Here is a 16,223-nt window from a genome sequence, read left to right on the forward strand (position 1 = left end):
TGTCTGGGTCTGTGGGCTGAGTTTCCCTTTTACTGGCCAAAAGGACCACAGTCTGGCCATCTTTCCTTGCCTTTGGACTCAGAGGTTATTTATGAAGTTTGAGATCCTCTCTGTGTACTTCCTTCAAGGCCACCACAGCCAGAGACTCCGTGAGTCTCTAAGAACAAAAACTGAACAAGACACAGCCCCTGCTCCACTAGGAAGGCAGGCAAACAACAGGAAGAGGAAGGGCCAGACAGGGAAGGACAGAGATTGCAGAGGATGCAGGGAGGAGAGGTGAGGGTGGATGAGGAAGGCTTTTGAGGGGAGACCAGAGGGAAATAGCAGAAGTGGGTTAGGCCACTGTTAGACATATGGCACAGGAGAGGGAGGGCTCCTTAGGTAGAGAGAAGAGCATGGCCAGGGGTCTGAAAGTAGAAGAAAGCCAGGCGTAACCGTGGGCAAGGGGGGAGAGTTGAAGAGCAAGGATGGGGGCCACGTTGAGAGATCTGAGAAGGGTAGCATCGCTGGTAGAAGGCCTTACCTGCTGATGTGTTCAGATGTTATGCTGAGGGAAATGGGCATCCAAGAGCATGTATGCAGCATCACATGTGTGTTTAAGCAAGAAAACGCTCTTGTTCCCATATGTAGAATGGTTTAGTGGGAGATTGGTTAGATATAAAAGCATCCCAAAACAGGAGTGGCATCCCTAAGCTAGGAGGCCAAGGTTAGATATAAAAGCATCCCAAAACAGGAGCTAGGGAGAAATGATGGTTCAGGAGAAACTGTAGCAGCTGATGGCTGTTTGGGTATGGGGTGGCAGGGAGAGAAGTAACTAGGGCAATACTGAGGCCTTCCTGGCTTGGGTGACTTAAATGAAAGAAGGCCTAAGGCAGTGAACACTGATGAAAACCAGGTTGGTGGGGTTCAGAGGAAAGATTTATGTGTGTGTTATTGTTTTGTTTTGTTTTTCATTTGATGCGTTTGATCACCTGTGGGATATCTGCTTAAACTATATGTTAGGAGTGCAGATGCTACCCACAAATTGTAAGAATGCTGTGGATTTAGATAATAGAGAAGTTCCAACAAGCAATATTACGTGACTCTATACTGATATAAGTGGCAAAGAATACTGAAAATGCTCTATTTGGAAATCATTCCAGGTGTTTCCAAGATCGTGACAGAGACACAGATCAGTTTTAAAGATGACAATTTTTATTAGCGTGTGTCTTGTAGTGACATCTATGCAAAGTTTTACAGGTCAGCAGATCCAGGGAGAGTCAGAAGACAGATTTAAAACACTTTGCAGGGAGAACCGAAGCCTCAGCCAGCATGCACGGCAGTCCTTCATGGAACTGCTGGTCCCTTAGGAAGCTCTGCCTCACAATTACCAAGCAGGACAAACAGGAGTGTCTCCCTGAGCAAACAGGGCCAAGTCAGGAACTTGGTGAAATTTGGTCTCTATCGAAACGTCCCCAGAGAGCCTGAAACTCATTGAGAGCTGTTTCATAGAGAACCCATTCGAGGAGCATGACTGGCCTTGTATAGCACCTTTAAAATAACAACTTTCCATTAAGCTGTGAACACTAAGGAAAACATTTCTCACAAATATTTTTTAACCAACTTCCAACAGAAGGCTGCCTTATCCAGCCACCCCGGCTGAAACACTGCTCTCGTTCTATGAGGGGCCATAGGCCCTCCTGCAGCCATGAGCATGCCCGGGCAGGGCTCTTTGCAGCTTTCCTGGAGCAAAAATGGAGTGAGAATTCTCCACGTCGTTTGTAATGTGAAATAGTCTTTGGCTCTGTTTCATAAAACACGTACTAGAAGGAAAGTAATTGTAAGGTGAATATGGATTTACTATTGAAATTCCATTATTACTTTTAAAAATAATTATGAACACTTAGAAGATTCCAGGTACTGTAATAAGTGCTGAAGATAAGAAGTTAAATTATACAAGCTCACTGGCTCACATTCTTGTGCTGACTGGTATGAAATTCTACAAATTGGGGCAGAGGTATTGAAGATTGTGAGGAGTTGGCAGGCTGTGCAATTAGAAAAGTAATCAAGATGGTTTAGGTCAAACATTTCCTGGGGAGGATAATATTTCATGATACGTGAAAATTACATAAAATTCAAATTTTAGCATCTATTAATAAAGTTTTCTTAGATCATAGCTATGTTTGTGTATTGACTATCTCTACTTTGTGCTATAATGGCAAAGTTGAGACATTACAACAGAGATGATACAGCCTGCAAAGCCAAAACTTCACAGAAATCATTTTCTGATCTGGTCTACATTCAAGAAAATGAAAGGAAATATTAAAAATACATATTCTTAAATGTTAAACTTATGAGTGTTGTGTCTTTTAGGGTTACCATATAAATAGCATGAACAATTGAGAAAACATTCTCCAGAATTCAAAAACTAATATCCAATTCAACAAAGAAATCTCTCACATTATTACCAAACAATTGAAGTTCTGGTTCACGTCTATGTTGCTTTATTTTCTTCTTAAATCAAAATAAACAAAACTATCAGCTGACATTCATGATGTGAGTGATGGAAAAAGATATTCCATGCTAACAGTAACTAAAAGAGAGCTGGGGTGGCTATACCAATATCAGACAAAATATGATTTATATTAAGAAAGGTTACAAAAAATAAAGAAGGATAATATATATTAATAAAAGTTTAAATAAAACAAGATTTATAAACATTTATGTACCATGTACCTAATCATAGATACTCAAAAAATATTAAACAAAATATAGTGAAGGAAGAAACAGTTCTACAATATCAGTTGGAGATTTCAATATTCCACTCAACAACCAGACAGAAGATAAGTAAAGAAATAGAGAACTTAGTACAGTCACCTAACAGACATTTGCAGAATAATTCACTCAAAAACAATAGAATGCACATTCTTTCAAGGGCACATGGAACATTTTTCAGGATAGATCTTATGTCAGTCCACAAAAAGTCTCAATAGATTTAAAAAGATAATATTATACAAATTATCTTCTCTGATAATAAAGTGAAATGAAGTTAGAAATCAATGACAGAAGAAAAACTAGAATATTTACAAATAAGTGAAATTAAACAATACATTCTTAAACAACCAATGGGTCAAAAAAGAAATCACCAGGGAAATTAGATAATATCTATATATATATAAAAGGCTAAGCAACGTCCGACCAACCAACTGTCCAAGCAGCCAGTAGGTATGATACACACTGACCACCAGAGGGCAGATGCTCCACGCAAGAGCTGCCAAGCCACAGCAACTTTGCAGAGTGCCCTCTGCACTCTGAGACACCTCGGGGGATGTCAGGGAGCCAGTTTTGGCCCAATCCCCACAGGCCAGGTTGAGGGACCCCATAGAGGGACCCCACTCATTCCACAGATGCCCTTCATGCTGTGGCACTGCCTCAGGCGGGGCTGGCTGGGGAGGGACTGCGGGAGTTGACTCCAGGGTATGTCTAGCCTGTCACACCAAGTCCCACCCACCAGCCACCTTCTAATTAATTTCCTTTCAATGTTCATGAATCCGTGCACCAGGCCACTAGTTTAGAGATAAAGGAAAACAAAGTACAATATAGCAAAACTTATTGGACATAGCAAAAGCAGTGCTAAGAGAGAAATACATCACTGTAACCACTTACATTAAAAAAGAAGAAAGATTTCAAATCAACAACCTAACTACACCTTAAGCAACTAGAAAAGAAGAACAAACTAAATCCAAACCTAGGAAGGGAAAACATTAATAGAGTTTGGAGCAAAGATAAATAAAATAGAGACTAAAAAATAATAGAGAAAATCAATATGACCAAAAATTGAGAAAACCTAAATTTAGACTACAAAAAAAAAAAAAAAAAAGGTTCAAATTGCTAAAATAAAAAATGAAAGCAAAGACATTACTACTGATTCAACAAAAATAAAAAGGATTACTATAAATAATCGTCTGCCAAAAATTGGATAACCTAGATGAAATGGACAGATTCTTAGAAATCTACCAAGATTAACTCATGAGAAATAGAAACTCTGAAACTAATATGAAAATAGAATCAGTAATCAAAGACTCTCAACAAAGAAAAGCCATGCACCAGACGACTTCACTAATAAATTATTCTAAACATTTAAAGAATAACTAACACTGTCCTTCTCAAATGTTTCCAAAAATTTAAGAGGAAGAAATACTTCCTAACTCATTCTATAAGGCCAGTATTCACTGATAGCAAAGCCAGACAAAGACACTATAAGAAAAACAACAACAAAACCCATAGACCTATATCTCTGATGAATATTGATTCAAAAATATATTGAGTCAAAAATATACTAGCAAAACAAATCTAGAAACATATTAAATGGATTACACACCATGACCAAGTAAAATCTATTCCTGGGATGTAAGACTGGTTAAGGGTACAAAAATCAGTGCAGTCACCCCATCAATAGAATAAAGAACAAAATCCACATGATCATCTCCATTGATGCAGGAAAATTCTTTGAAAAAAATTTAAACCTTTAATAATAAAAACATTCTAAAAACTAAAACTGAAAGAAAAATACCTCAAGGATAGATCCTGTACCTAAACAGTCAGCAAATCACATCAGCTTTTCCTTAAAAATAAATCAGAATTCAATTTCTCACCATATCCACTGCTACTACCCTGATACAAACCTCCATCCTCTGTTATACAGATTACTATAAAGCTTCAACACTGATCTTGTTTCTTGTCTTCAATCCATTATCAAAATAGAAGCCATAATGATCCTGCTAAAATTTAAGTCACATCATGTCTATTTTCTTCTCAAAATTCCTGCACTGGCTTCCTATCTCACATGAAGTAAAAGCATGAGCCCTAACCAGTTTGGCTCAGTGGATAGAGCTTTGGCTTGTAGACTCAAAGGATCCTGGGTTTGATTCCAGTCAAGGGCATGTATCTTGGTTACGTAAAAGTTCTTCTCTGGCCCAGATTCTGGTCAAGGCTCATGGAGGAGGCAACCAGTCGATGTGTTTCTCTCATATCAATGTTTCTCTCCATCTTTTTCTTTCTCTTCCATTCTCCCTAAAAATTGATAGAAAAATATCCTTCAGTGAAAATAAAAATAGTAAAAGCTTGAGTCCTCGCAATTCCCTCCATGATTTTTCCCCTCCCCATAACTTCTCTGAAATCATTTCCTATGGCTCTCCCCTCACTCAGTCTACTCCAACCCCTTGGGACAAGCACCTTTCTGCTTCCCTGCTTACCCTAGTGGTTCCACGCATTTAAATACTCCCCTTCTCAAATATCACTCTCTCAGTGCAAACTCCCCTAGCCGCCCCATCTAAACTTTCAACTACCTCCATTCATTCTGACACTTCCTATTCTTATCCTTTTTTTTAAAATATATTTTATTAATATTTTACAGAGAGGAAAGGAGAGAGATAGAGAGCTAGAAACGTCGATGAGAGAGAAACATCAACCAGCTGCCTCTTGCACACCCCCTACCGGGGATGTGCCCGCAACCAATGTACAATACATGCCCCTGTCCGGAATCGAACCTGGAACCCTTCAGTCCGCAGACAGATGCTCTACCACTGAGCCAAATTGCTCCAGTTGTAAATCTCAGCATTCACTAGTGTCTATCCCAGTGTTTTTCAACCTTTTTTGGGCAAAGGCACACTTGTTTCATGAAAAAAATCACGAGGCACACCACCATTAGAAAATGTTAAAAAATTTAACTCTGTGCCTATATTGACTATATATAAAGTAATTCTCTTGAATAGGAATCAAATAAACACAAAGAAAGTATTTTATAATTACTTTATTATGAAATATTAAGTAAACAAAATAGTGAAAAATTATAAAATTCTTGTCTTGTCTGCACCTACGGCACACCAGGCAACAACTAGTGTGCCGCGGAACAGCGGTTGGAAAACGCTGGTCTATCCTATTAGTGTGTGTGTGTGTGTGTGTGTGTGTGTGTAATGTATTAATACTATACTATAATATAGTATATAATTCTATATCTATATATATATACTACATAACTCTACTAATACTATACTATAATATACTATCGTATATATATATTCAATATATATATATTGAATATATATACAATAGTATATTATATAGAATATATATAGGCAATATGCAAATTAGCCATGATGACTTAAGGCATCACTACCAGCTCAGGAGGAGATGCTAGCACAGATGGGTGGGAGGGGACTGTGTGCCACCCCCAGTCCCAGCAGAAACACACCAGGGGTGGGGGCATGCTTTGAGCAGCTGCAGTGAGGCTTGGAGCACACCCCTGGTGAGTGGCAGTGGTGGCAGGAGCAAAGCAGCCCGAGTCAAGGGTGCCTGGCAACAGGAGGAGCGAAGCAGCTCAGGTCCTGTTGGATGGTGGCAGTGGCCAAAGCGAAGCAGCCAAGGTCCTGGGTGCCCAAGGGAAGCAGGCATCAGCAGCCAGGGGGAGGAAGGCCTATTATTGCATGAATCTTCGTGCATCAGGCCTCTAGTATAATATGTAACTCTATACCTTATATATTAGTGTATATTATAGTATACTATAACTAGTATATATGTATTATAGACAATATAGAAATACAGATGATCTGCACTATAGTATAAACTCCAAGAAAGCAGACATTTTTTTGTCTGTTTTATTATACCTTTTGTGCTACTATATCCTCAGCATTTGAGTAGTGCCTGGCACACAGGCACTCAATGACTATTTGTTGAGTGAATGCATGAGTATCATATGCATGCTTGTGTATTTAAAGGCAGGGGAAGGATATGTGAGGAAGCAAGGACCCAACATCGAACATTTCCTTGGTTTTGTTCTTCAAAATAATATCATCATGTCCATGAATAGTCAGTTGGTAGAGAATATCCTGCAATTAGTTTTGAAAGGAATAATCTTTTCTAAGCTCAAATTTTCTTCAGAAACTGCAGCTGAGAACAAATATGGTGTGGCATTGCTGGTATTTGACACTGATATTTTATTAATGTATTTTTACCTGTATTGGGATTAGAGGAATCAGTTAAGGGCAGCCAGCAGCCAAGAGAAGGCTAGCAAACAGGAAGCAGAATGCTTATGTGGGGCAAAAAGGTGGGGCAAGGCAAGGGAAAAGAGAGAGAGAAGGGCCAAGATACACCCCTTGGCTTTTGTGGCATAACTCAAATATAACTGGAACCCACTTGGCTTCCTTTGGTGCATACGTTTTGATTCAAAGAGCAACAGTCTGCTGAAAAACAAATGAAACCAGTTCCAACTTTTACTTAGGGGAAAATTGCCAAGAAACGTGGAGAGAACTACACTTTTATTGCAAAGCCAGTCATCTTGAGTCCTTTTTCTGAGTCTCCTCCATTTTCAATATTCACCACAGAAATCTCAACTGACCCCGGAAACCTCTTTCCCCCTCCCTCTCAACTCCCAATCCAAATCTCCTCCAAGGCCCGCATCCTGCTACTCTCCCTTCTCCCCCTGTCTATTCTCCCTTTCATCTCCAGTTTTCTCTCTCATGAATAAGCTTGTCCTTTCCAATGTAAACGCTATGTTCTCACCACCCAGTGTACCTGTCTCTGCCATTGCACCAATACTGTACCATAAACCCAGACTCTGAGCTGACAAAACTAGAATTCTCTTGATGAGAGGGGCAGAGGGGGTTCTGGAAAGGCTGTGACCACAAACGTTAATAATGCTCTTCCCCATCACAGTAGACTAAAGTTTCTTTTCCCTCCCTTGGATTTCAAGTGTCTTAAACTATCTGATTTCAAAAGAAGGAGGAAGAAGAAGCCCTTGGAAAGACAGAGGTACTAGGAAAAGAGAAATCCCTCTCTTTGACTAGGGATTTCAGCCAAGTGAGCTAAAAGGCCAGGATTCTTTTTAACCATCCATGCCACAAGATGTAAACGAATCTATTTACTCAGCAAAATATTTCCTTATTACATTTTGAGTAATTTCCCATTGAAAACAAACAGTGCATGTCAAAAAGCTCTGCAAGTCCCTGCGGCCTTGGAGGCTAGAAAGGGCCCATCTCAGTCATCTTTCTTCTTTCAAGGGGAAAAGCCAGACAAGTTTATTTTTACTTTTGTCTTTCTATTTTGATTTGCCAAATGCCACTGCTCAGTTGAGCTTTGAAAAAGACAGACAAATGCAGCAACCATCTTAGTTTAGATTGACTACAGAACATTGGAGCTGAGAGGGATCTTAGCGGGCAGCTAATTTGACAATATTTAATTTACTGTTTAGGCAAACTGGGAGCAGTCAAGGTTACCAACTTTGACATGGGTTTCCCACTCTCCTGAACTCTTCCTTAATAAAGCATTGAAAAGGAAATAAAACCATTTCCCTTTTCTTCATCTAGTGATTATTAATACAACTCATTGGACGATCTACTCCTCCTACACTATTGTAAAATACCATGTTTGTCATAGGTTAAGGTCTCATACTTAATTCTATTCTGTGATATTGAACTGTACACCTGGCAGCAGAGTTCAACACTTCTTATTCCTGTAAATTTCTGAGTACTTTTAATATCTTATGTAAGTCCACTTTCTTTGCCCTTTAAATATTATTACCATTTATATTTATTACTAGAGGCCTGGTGCATAAAATTTTGTCCTTCAGCTTGGCCTGTGACCTTTCTCAGTCTGGGACCCCTCAGGGGATGTTTGCCTGCCAGCTTAGGCCCAATCTCGGGGGGAATTGGGCCTAAGCTGGCAGTCAGACATCTCTCTCACAATCCAGGATCCCTCGCTCCTTACCACCCGCCTGCTGGCTCCTTACCACTCAGCTTGCTGCTCCTTAATGGCAGGCTCCTTACTGCTTGGCTGCCATGGAGGTGGGAGTGTCAGTCATGAGCCTGGCTTCTGGCTGAGCAGTGTTCCCCCTGAGGAAACAGCAGGGGACAGCTCCTTCACTGAGCATCTGCCCCTGGTGGTCAGTGTGCATCACAGTGACCACTTGTTCTGGTGGTTCTGCCATAATGGTCACTTAGGCTTTTATTATATAGATTCTGGGTGAATTTAGAATCATTTAACAGATTTTGTAAAAAACAAAACAAAACACCTCTACTAAGATTTTATTATTTTTTTAAATAAATCTTTATTGTTCATATTATTACAAAAGTTCCTCATTTTTTTCCCTCCACCAGGTTCCCACCCACCCTCTGCCCTTTCCCCACCTCGCATTGTCCTCATTCATAGGTGCACAGTTTATGTTCAGTCTCTTCCCACACCCCCCACTCCTCTTTTCCCTGAGAATCTTCAGTCCACTCCCCTTCAATACCTCTGATTCTATTATATTCAACAGTTAATATTCTTCATCAGATTTTTTAATTTCCTTGGTTTTTAGATTCACTTGTTGATGGTTACATATTTGTTGTTCATAATTTTTATCTTTATTTTCTTCCTCTTACTAAAGAACCCCCTTCAGCAATTCATATAATTCTGGTTTGGTGGTGATGAACTCCTTTAGCTTTTTTTTATTAGTGAAGTTCTTTATCTGACCTTTGATTCTGAGTGATAGCTTTGCTGGGTAGAGTATTTTTGGCTGTAGGTTCTTGTTATTCATCACTTTGAATATTTCTTGCCATTCCAGTCTGGCTGCATGATTTCTGTTGAGAAATCAGCTGACAATTGTATGGATGCTCCTTTATAGGTAACTACCTGTTTTTCTCTTGCTACTTTCAGTATTCTCTTTGTCTTTTGCTCTTGGAATTTTAATTATGATGTGTCTTGGTGTAGTCCTCTTTGGGTTCCTTTTGTTTGGGGTTCTGTGTGCTTCCTGGACTTGTAAGTCTATTTCTTTCACCAGGTAGGGGAAGTTTTCTTTCACTATTTCTTTCAATATGTTTTCGGTATCTTGTTCTCTTTTATCTTCTAAGACCCCCATAATTCTGATGTTGGTTCACTTGAAGTTGACCCAGATGTTTCTTACACTATCTTCAACTTTCTGGATTCTCTTGTCTTCTTGCTTCTGCAGAGGAGTGCCCTCTGGCTCTTTGCATTCCAAATCTTTGACTTGATTCTTGCGATCTTCCATTCTGTTTTTAGGACTCTGTATAATATTTTTTATTTCAGACAATGTATTCTTTATTTCTAGTTGATCCCTTTTCATATCCTCATAGGTCTTGTTTATTTTATCCGCCTTTTCTAGGAAATTCTTGAAAAACCTTATAAGCATGGTTTTGAACTCTATATCCAGTCGCTTTTTGTCCTCCATTTCTTTCTATTGTGAACTGTTTCTTTGTCTTGGCATTTTCGCTGCTTCCCTGAGTTGGTAGGATGGCTTTGTGTGTTAAGGTGTCATATATGGTTCAGTGGGTCAGCCTCTCAGTTATCTGAGGTGGACAGTCTTGGTGCACCCCTTTGTGCACTGTGTAAACAGCCTTGTTGTAGTTAAGTCTTAATTGTTGTTGGTATCACTGGGAGGAACTGATCTTCAGGCCAATTGGCTGTGAGGATCAGCTATGTCTATGCCGGGAGACAGCCTTATTCAAAAGCCTCTGTGCTCAGCTTGGATGGGGCGGAGTTTTAGGGTGGAGCCCTATGAGGTTCCTGAGTCTCAGTGTTCCTTAGTGTCCTTTGGTACTGGCTGCTAGCACCTCTGAGAGAAAGGTGCCCTCGAGTTTCACCCACTACCAGACAGTCTAGTCTCTCCAGTGAGCCTGGAACTGGAGTTGACTGCAGTTGGAAGAGGAGTTCAGTGCAGTCTGGAGCTTTTGTCTCCTTCCTTCTAGGGCAATCCAGTGGCACAGTCAACAGTCTGTCCTCTGTGTGCAACGTGCTCGACTCAGGGGCTCTGCTTTTCACTGCTCCCCTGAGTTTTCACCTTACAGCTTAGAATCCCTCTGTATGAGCCTGGGTCCCCAGGGTCTCGCCCAGAACTGGGGTTCAGTGCAGTCCTGAGCTTTTATCTCCTTCCAGCTAGGGAATGCCAACCAGGTACTCAGCCGCCCCTCTTCTCTGGCTCCGTCCTCTCCCCACGTGTGCACCGTGTCTCTGTACCTTAGGCTTTTACAGCTCCTCTGATTTTCCTTCTGGTTTTCTCTTTCCTTCTCATTGTAGAATTTCCAGTCAGTCAACTTTCCTATAGTTCTGGATGATGTCCACTTTATATTTTAGTTGTATTTTTTGAAATGGTTGGGTGAGGCTGCAGTTAGGCATTTACCTATGCTGCCATCTTGGTTTCTCCCCAAGATTTTATTTTTTAGGTTAGAGTTCACTTAACATCATTGTAATTTTATTTATTTAAAAATATCCCTCTTTAAATTTTTCTGTTTTCTTCATATAAGTTTAATCTAGATACTGACTTCATACATTTTTTTAATATTCAAATCAAATTGTCTTGAACCTCCCTCAAATGCAGTGGGAAATCCAGAGTAGGTAGACTATCAAGGACAGATTAGCATATTGGTGATGTGCAGAATGTCTAGAACCAATATCCTAGACTCTTCAGCTTACTGAAGCTACTCCTGCTGAAAGTCAGATGCTTGGGCTTCAAGAATATAGGGCTCTTACAAGAAAGAATGAGAGCAGTCTTTTCATTTGGACTGGGTGGTTTCCTCAAAAAGGAATCAACTAATCTGCTAGAGCATTCACACTGGCTGTTAGTTTTCTGGGACCCAAGTGAAGGAAGAGGGTCAGAGGTCTCACTGTTGAGTATTTCAACTTGCATTGATCCTCTGTTTTCAATATGGCACCTCCCTCTCATTTTTCTGCTAGGCTGGGTATGCCCTACCTAATCCAGAACCTATCAGAATTGCTCTCAAAAGATAAAAACTCCAATATTCTGCTGAAAATAGAGAGACACGGTGATGGTCAGGGAATGGGTCCAGGAGTCTAAATGCTCAACATAAGGACTTTTAACCAGTCTTCCTGATCTAGGCCACACCCTACACTCCATGTCCCAGAGCTTTCATGGACCATTTGTAGAACCTAACTTAAGTTGCAGTTGCTTTCTTCATCTGTAGACTTAGATCTCAACTTTCTCTCTACTTTGTTATGTCAGTCACCATTTTCCTGCTTCCAAGATGTTGATATATTTTATTTGCTATTGTTTTATATTCTATTATTCTTGACTTTGTGGATTTATGTCTTTTGAATATTTTTTACAGTCATTTTAGTTGGGTTTCTGGAGAGAGTGGGAATAAGCTCATGTGTTCAAAACACGATGTTTTCACTATTTTTTTAAACTCTTATTATTTTGAGGTATGTCTTTTGAAAACAATAAATAGTTGCATTTTAAAACTTAATTTGAGTCTTTTTTTTGAGATATGATTTATACACAGTAAAGTGCACAGATCTTAAATGTACAATTAAATGAATATTTACATATGCATAAATTTGTGTATTCAACCCCCAAATTAAATTATAGACCATTTTCGTCAACCCTGCAGGCTCCTTTCTGCCCCCTTGTTACAGTTTGGGTTCTCTGAGACAGAGTGTTTAAGATATTTATTAAGGATTCTCAGGATCCATACCTATGGAAAAGAGGGAAGGAAGCAGGATTCAGTAGATGGTCCTATGATGCAGAACCTTCAGCCTTGGCCACACCCACAGGAAACTCTAGAGCTTAAAGAACCCATCAGAATTGCCCTGAATTGGACCAAAATGGACAGCCCTGAGCTCTTATCAATGATTGATGTGGGCTACCTCTGGAAGAGTATGACCTTGGATGAGGCAGCTCTCTGCAGCTGAGGCAATCCCCAAAGCAAGGGACAGCCAGAGCTGTTCACTGACAGCTTTCCCAGCAGCTGAGCAACTTCAAAATCCTTCCTTGAATGGGGAAGCAAGGCAGTGCCTCCTCATGTACACCTACCTTTCTTGCCAACACCTTTCAAGTCATTCTAACTTCTATTACCACAGATAAGTTTGCTTAATTTTGAATTTCATTTAATTGGAATCACATGGCATTTACTCTTCATGCTATATATTGATATTTATCTTGTTCAGCACTATGTCTGTGAAGTTCATCATGCTGCATATATCATATTTACCCATTCTTTCATTGAAGGACATTTGGGTTGTTTCCATTTTGGGGCTATCATAAGTAACTAGAGGCCTGGTGCACGAATTTGTGCAAGGGGGGTGGGGAAGAGACCGGGAGTGGTTGGCAGCCAGATGGGGTCGGGAGAGGAGGTGATGGTCACAGGGCCAGGCATAAAAGAAATGGAAGCCAGATGCCGATGCCACCATCAGCGCCCCACCACCACACGGTTCCTCACCTCACCCCTTCCTCCTTTCCTCTCTGCCATGCCACCACAGCAGCGGGTGGGTGGCCCTTGGGGAAGAGAGAGGACAGAAGCAAGACAAACCCTTGTGTTGAGGACTGACCTTCAATAGATTGCAGCGAGGGAGCTGCTCTGCTGCATTAGAAACCCTGACCCTGAAGGAGGTCTCTACAAATGGTTTAGCACCAGGGGCAAATGGGGAAGAGGTTGGTTGTGGGAGCACATTGACCACCAGGGGGCAGCCACCTGGTGGTCAGTGCACACCATAGTGACTGCTTGACCAGTCATTCTGGTCATTCAATCTTAACAGTCGCTTAGGCTTTTATATACATAGATGTTACTATTAACATTCTTATGCATGTCTAGTCCATGCCTTATATATATTTTATTTTTGAGGATATTAAAACTATTTTTTCTTAGTATGTATCCTAGGAGTATAATTGCTGGATCATAGGATATATACAGGTTTAGCTTTAATAGATATTGCTAAGTAGTTTTCTTAAGTGGTTTGTACTTTCAATTTGTTTATTTCATTTACATTATATCTTTGCTATCTACATCATCAATTTCTGCTTGAGCTTTATTTTTTCTTCATATGCTTAGGGTTTATTTTGCTTTTTATTTTCTAATTAGGGGCCAAGTGCACAAATATGTGCACCTTGAAAGGACCGTGGGCCTCGAGGCTGTGGTGAGCACAGGGATGGGTCTTGGCCATCCTCCGTGCCCCTGCCCAGCCCCTCCTGCTGTGGCCTCTGGTCCCCTGACTGTCAGCAGCCCCACTTCCATCGTTGCTGCTTCCATGTGCTGATGATGCCAGCCCCACTCACACCCACTGACAGCATGGAGCAATTGGGGCCAGTGCCAGCTGTGGGTGCAAGAAAGGACTGTGCCATTAGCAGGTGCAAGTGGCAGCTGCTGCCCCAACCACCCCTCAGGAGCAGGGGGAGATAGAGAAGCCTTCAGGGGCAATCAGAGCCAGCAGCAGCTGCTCACACCCACTGATGGCACCAAGCAATCAGGGCTGGTGCCAGGCGCCAGCAGCCAGTGTGTGTGGAGGCTCTGGCACTGGCAGCAGGTGCGAGTGGGGCCAGTGCCAGCAGCCAGTGAAAGCACCAGTCAGGACCGTAGTGTGTGAGAGCAAAGAATTTAGTAACCACCAGAGGCTCACCCCAATGACTATGTTGGGTATTCCATCTTGGTCTGGCACCCCCACTCACCTGCTCCACCATCCTGCCACAGCCAATGCCTGCCTTGTTCCATGCTCTAACAGTCTGCTGCCGATGCCCACTATGTTCTGCGCATTCCCCCTGGTGATCAACACACATTATAGCAACCAGTTGTTCAGTTGTTCAGTTGTTCCACCAGTCTATTCGCATTGTAGTGTTTCATACATGTTATTATCATTTAGGATCAGTTACTGAGAATAGTGTATTAAAATCTCCAACTATAACTGTGGATTTCAACTTCTACTTTTAGCTCTATCAACTCTTGTTTTATATCTTTTATAACAATTAAATATATAAAATTTTTAAATTATTATGTTTCGAAGATGTCTAATCTCTTTTATCATCATGGAAATTCCTCTCTCTATTAACATGATTACCTTAAATTCTATTGTTTGCTATTAATATAGCTATATCAGCTATATTTTGGTTGTTGATTGTATGGCATATTTTTTTCCTTCCTATTTTTCATCTTCCTGTGTCTCCTACAAACGATATTTTATTCAAGTGTATCTCTTGTAAATAGCATATAGTCAGTTAGAAAAACCCTCATTGGCAAATGGGCTCAGCAAAGAAAATTGCCAGATCCCTTCAGAACTGGAATTCCAACTCATCAAGTTCTGTTTCCACAACTTTCCTATGTTTTTAAAGACATAATTTTGGAAAATGTTTCTAGTTATTGCAGTGAGAACACTGGATTACTATGACTACTACATCTGCCATGAAATGCAAATCTGAGCCTTTGTTATTTAATAGCAAGTTTAACTATTCACCATTAATGTGGTAGCTGCTTTGAGTGATCTAACTTCTTATATCTTATTTAAGGTTATTGCTTTGTCGTTCTTTTTCACTTTACCTTTTGATAGATTTATCTTTTTAACTCTAATAATGTAGAAACTGTGTACCTCAAGTGTCACGTGGCTCCTTGATATCTGAAACCAAACCAAACCACTGGTCCCCTCACTACCATATTCAAGGAGGAATCTAACATCCTTTCCAAGATTTTGGCAAACTTATAGACACTTACATTTTCATGGTGAATTTTGCTTCTGGATGTCTGTGTCTTCCACCCTCAAAACCTCCATGGCAGTTCCCATAGCTCCACAATCCCCACAGCTTTATTCTGACCCAAGTGTGCTTCTGTTCTTTTTATTCCCTCTCTATTTCCTCATCACTTCCAACTTTATACTAAGCTTTTAATTACTTCCAAACCTTCTGCAAAGCTTTCACTGGAGACTTGAGGTGATGACGGGACAGTAAATTATAGCAGCCAAGAAAGAGAATATTGGATGAAACAAATCTCCTTTAAAATTTCCTTGTTCATCCTGAAATTAAAGATTTCTTACAAACTACCACAGAAATAGACAGGACTATTTCTCTCACTGGGTAACATTGACTTCTTTTTCTCATTAGACTTTTACTTTTGAATAGATAATGTTTCAGTTCTTTACTCCTATTCAAGTAGATATACCTTTGTAGGTCCCCAAATTCCATTAATACACTGCACCAGAAAAAGGGCAAATTTTCCAGATCTTATGTTTACCAGCACCAAAGTATGTGCATTTGACTTTAAGGTTCACTCATTCACCAAAACTTCCTCTATATGTTGAAAGGAAAGAACCAATATAAAGACTTCTTTTTTCCTTTTGACATGACATGCTATAATTATTTTGTCTCTCTATATTTCTATGTTTGTACCATAGAAAGTTGCTTTTCAATAATATTTGAACCTAAATTCTTGATCACAATCAAGCAAAGAATCAAATCTATTCATTGCCCCTCTTGAAAA

This window comes from Pipistrellus kuhlii, unplaced genomic scaffold, assembly GCF_014108245.1.
Source record: "Pipistrellus kuhlii isolate mPipKuh1 unplaced genomic scaffold, mPipKuh1.p scaffold_m20_p_1, whole genome shotgun sequence".
Classification (NCBI taxonomy): Eukaryota; Metazoa; Chordata; class Mammalia; order Chiroptera; family Vespertilionidae; genus Pipistrellus; species Pipistrellus kuhlii.